Source organism: Meleagris gallopavo, chromosome 21 (genome assembly GCF_000146605.3).
Source record: "Meleagris gallopavo isolate NT-WF06-2002-E0010 breed Aviagen turkey brand Nicholas breeding stock chromosome 21, Turkey_5.1, whole genome shotgun sequence".
Taxonomy (NCBI): domain Eukaryota; kingdom Metazoa; phylum Chordata; class Aves; order Galliformes; family Phasianidae; genus Meleagris; species Meleagris gallopavo.
The window spans coordinates 5,902,955-5,907,914 of record NC_015031.2 but is presented as its reverse complement, the minus strand read 5'-3'; positions in this window follow the sequence as shown (position 1 = coordinate 5,907,914).

Sequence of the window (4,960 nt, the reverse complement as noted above, 5' to 3'; positions counted from 1 at the left end):
AAACAACAACCCACAACCCACAATCTTTGTCTATTCTGAATGCTTAATTGATCATCTCAAAAAGATGTGTGCCACTACATTGGCTACATGCAGAAATTTCTGTGTGAAGCTCTGTTCATGACAATGCATCTCCTCGCAGATTTTTAACACTGTGGTCAGTTATCAGGCAGCACATCATACTGTCCTTAATTATAGCAAAAAAATGAAGCACTTGAGATGGTGATGATGATTCTTTGATACTATAGAAAGCAGTACACAGGTGATACACAGAAATACTTTGAGCTATAGTCCATATTAAGTTGAAATATTGCTAGATGCCTTTAATCAATAACTAATAAACACAGCAGTTGCAGTATCAATTAGAAATTTGACATGTCATCAGGAAGAAAGTATTTCTGATTTCTGGTTCAGACAGTTATAATCATCTAGTCTAAAGAATATGAAGTGAGGTTGTGCAGCTGATTTTTTGGGATGCCTTTGTTCCATAAGAGGCAGAGCTGCTTTGCATGGAGTGTGTAACCTTCCCCCAGGAGGGAGCCAGGCCTGTGAAGCTGGAAAAGAAAAGCGAGGTCAGAGCGTTGTGACCTGGTCAGATCAGGTCAAGTTCTGACATCTATAATTAACCACTAGGACCGTCCTGTTTCCATGCTTCCTGAGGTGCTGTATGTTCTGTAGAAATTTACCAAGTTTCAGGTTGTGAAGGAATGACTTTTTCTGATGAACCCATGAAATTGCAGTCCACCTTTTTTTCTTCCACTCGTTTTGGTTATTAGCAGGTATTTGTCAATCCATTTCCGGCAGCTGACAAGCTGGATGATATTGGAGGAGCCCTATCTATGAGTACCTGCCAGTAACCACTTCTAGATGTGGCCGAAGCTGTCAGGGTGCTTCACGTGTCCCTCCTGAACAGAGCAGAACAAAGCATGCCAGTCACTAACAAGCTTGGATCTGAAAAATGGATACACATCCAACAGGCTTAGTCAAGATAGCCTGCAACAGGCAGAAATCAGGCCTGCCTTGAAATCCCAATTCAAGAACTTGGGTTACTCCAGTGCAGATACAGCAGCAATCAAAATCTTCACTCAGTGCTGCGAACTTGAAGGGAATGTGTATCCACCTGTTTGAAACATCCAGTTTTGCACAGGTTGTTTATTCACTGGCAGTCCTGAGGTATCTGTGTTTGCTCCAACTGATGCTTAGGGAGATGGGCTCCCTCAAATTTAAAATAAAGGGCAATTGCCACAGCTGTGTATCCAGCTCACTGGTGGTGTTTATATGCACAGACAAGAAATGCATGCCTAGACACGGTTCTCTGACAGAAGAAAAAAGAAGTGGGCAGCTCTTCAAGGAAGAAGAGGTGATGCTCTTCTGCAGACTGAGACTATGTGACATTTAGGTGTGTCTTATTTTCATCAGTTAAGTGATTTAAAACTAGATCTGGACGAAAATTTGTAGCATTTGGCGATATAAAATTGGCAATTATACAGTGGTTACTTCTAATTATTGTAAGCTAAGATCTTGAATTAATCCCAGAAAGTCACTGGGAGCATCAGATTAGTCCACATGACAAACTGACCCTGGGGAGAACTGGCTTTAATTTTATTTGTTGAGTTGCTCCATTGCCTTGCGGGAAAAATTACCTTTAGGTAGAAATCAAGTTCAAAATGACAGCATTCCAAGCAATGAGAGTTGAATGAAGTGATAGCAATGAAAGAACTCTTTTTGTGCAGTGAGTGTTCTCCTGCTTTGCGAGGTAGAGTTGGTGAATGCTCAGACAACACCTGCAAGGTGAAGTGAGAACAAGCAATGTGCAGGTTGTTGGTGTGCTGGGTTCTGACTCACAGAGATGCCAGCCAGGTTTCTTTGAAGATAATACAAATCAATGCATAGTAAAGAAATGCCTTTATTAAATGTGGTACTTTAAATGTTATTGCAGGAACAGCTCTGGCAATGGCAAATCAGCACTTAACATTTATTGCTAAATGCTGAAAGTCTCTCAGTGCTGTGTTATAAAAATATTATATTAAATGTATTGCAGAGTGTGGCTTTTACAAAGCCCAAGAATTATTCTCAGAAAAGCAGGCTCGTTCCGTCCCTACAGAGACCATAATTTATGGCACTAGAACTGCAATTTTTGTAGTGAGGGGGAATAACCACACTGTTTCTCTCTGTTTTCAGTTGTTCTGTAATATTCAGGCTGAGGAGAACAACAAGATAAGAAATCTGCAATGTAAAGTTACAGCCACTCCTATGCTTCTCATTACACATTTATTCCCATTATCACAACTCAGTCACTGCAGCAGCTTACTCAGAAGGCTCTTGTTCTTGTACAGGCTATTTGAAGGGCTGAATTATTTCTAGCCCCCTGCAAGCTTATGCTTTCTGTTTGTTTACAAGTGACTGATTCTTTATTTCAGTATACCCAGTGTTGGAAGTGCCCTGAAGGAATTAATTGTCAGTAGTGGAACACATACTTTGCATGTTGTATCTCCACTGATACCAGTAAACTTGCTTTGATTTATTTCAGTTTAAGATCTGGTTTTGTTTTCCTCATGTCCTGAAGGCACTGTGATTTTCTTTTCCCTCACCCCTGCCTTTGCAGTAGAGTTCTGCAAGTAGATTTTAAAAAGGCTGCGACTTTATAGGTTTTTACAGTAATTTCTATTTCTATATCTACTGATTTCAAGTCCCTGCAGCGAGAGCTTTAAAACATTCTTCATCTGCCAAATTTCTTGCTCAAAACTCTAGCTGGTGCTCTGCAGTTGACTAACAGGAGCCATGGAAGTAAGTATGAAAAGTGATTGTCTTTTTTTTTTTTTTTAATTTCAATATGTAATGCACTTGCCTTGTTTCATCCCTGTCACACCACGAACACATCTTTTTAGCTGGCACCTGCTGACACTTGGATTAGCTGATTATACAAATGAACCTTTTTATTTATTTGTTTATTTATTTTCCTTGCTTGTCAATTGTACTGATGGACTCAGCGCACTGAGATGATATCTGCCAGGTATAATCTTCATGGTGGGGTACTCAGCATGATGTTTCCATCCAACCAAATCATTGCGTTAGTTTTGCCTCAGTGCCGAAGTCCCAGGCTAAACCTATCTTCTGTTTTCCTGCTACCTGGCATTCAAGGTTAGGGTTTGCTTTCTAATATGCTATCGTAAGTCCTACGCACCACCCAAATGACAGAATGCCAGATATTGAGTTCTCATCCCTCTTTTCACAATGGGGCTGCATACCCAGATGGCAGCTTCTTGTGCTTAACATATAGCAGAGAGCAGTTCTCTCATCAGTGCTCTCAGGCAGCTGCCAAAGACAGCTAAATAACACTTGAGCCAAAGCCCGCTGGTATTAATAGGAAATGGTTTTCAGGACCAGGCTGTAATTCACTGAAATGGATAAGTATCCAGTGTCTGCTTCGTGTGACTATTCACTCTGCTGTGAAGGGAATTTACAAGGTGACACAATATTGGCAGAAAAGTTCATTTATTTTCCCTGTGAAAACTATATGGGAAGGCTCAGATGATATTTCCCTCCTCTAATGGATGCCAGCATGGAATTGTAGATCAAAATGGTTTGGGGCACTACCTTCTAAAAAGCAGATCAAACTTTTAAGCTGTCAACAGTAATGGGCACAAAATGATCTGCATGGCATGTGCTGTGAGATGGCTGCATTCCCAGTCTTCCCCTCTGGTGATACTCGTTTAAGTGCCTGTACTTCTTACATTGAAAGAAGAAATTATATCAGAGGATAAATTAATTTACCATCATTTCATTTCCTTTTAGAAACATAGCACTCAATTCATCTCTGCAGCTTTTTGCCCTCTTCTGACCTATGTGGAAACATTATTGAAATTCTCCTCCTCTGCAGTCTCAAGTACACGCTCACGCAGCTCAGCTGTGGCCCTCAGTACTGTGTATAATGACAGAAGGTAGGCTCTGTTGGGTGAAGCCCAAAACCCTGGCGAAAGAGTGCTTGCTACGAGCGGATGCGTATGTTCAGAGTCCAGCAAATATATATTACTGAGACTGCACTTCAGGTTCTTCTCCATTTATGAGGAAATTTTTCAGATGTTTGGTGAGCAATGCAGAGCTTCAGACCCTTCTTACTCAGTAATAAACTTTTGAGAGAGAAATATAAATGGTGTTTTTGTACCCTCATTGTAGCATTAATAGCTCGGAGCAAAGAAATTTAGCAGCCAGCTGCTTCAGTGTTTTGGTGATTTCTGTAAGAGTCTTATTTGCAAACAAAAGAGAAAATTAAGATATAAGTGGATAAGCAGAGTGAAGACCAATGCAGCAGATGAATGTAGTACGAGGGTCTGATGTAGATGTGTTTATGTAGGATTGCAGCTTAAGAGGCAGTTTGGTAGAAAATGATCCCATTCAAGGAGGTGTACTGTAAGTACATTTAAATTTACAGCGATCCAAACTTCGGCAACAAATGTGATTTAATGTACCAGTTCTCCCACATTTCACTCTTCTCCCTTCCTGCCCCAATTCCACCCCTGAATGTAGTGGAGATGAACAGAAAGCTCAATGCCATAAGTGCTGTAAGTGATAGTGGAGCAGGAATGAACTGCAAATATCAGTGTGGTATAGCTGGGAGAATGCGATGGTGGGTTTTCAAAATCTTTACTTTCTGACTCAGCAAACAATATTTGTCCCCACTGAAAATTTCCCCTTCCTTTTCTCCGCTGAATGTCTGTGATTATAAAGTCGGCCAAAATAGTTAATTTGCTTTCTTCAGATTGCCGCGATCACAGTTCCGCAGTGGCTGTTACAGACTAAGTGTGTTTGCAGCTCTGAAGGAGATGTAAAAATCTTTGTCACAGCAGCTACCCTCAAAGGAGGGGATGGGAAAGAGCAATGGGAGCCCGTGTTTGGGAGGTGTGAGCTCCAGCTGGCAGCTGTCCTGCACCACATCCCACTGAGCACATGGGCAGCTGCGCGG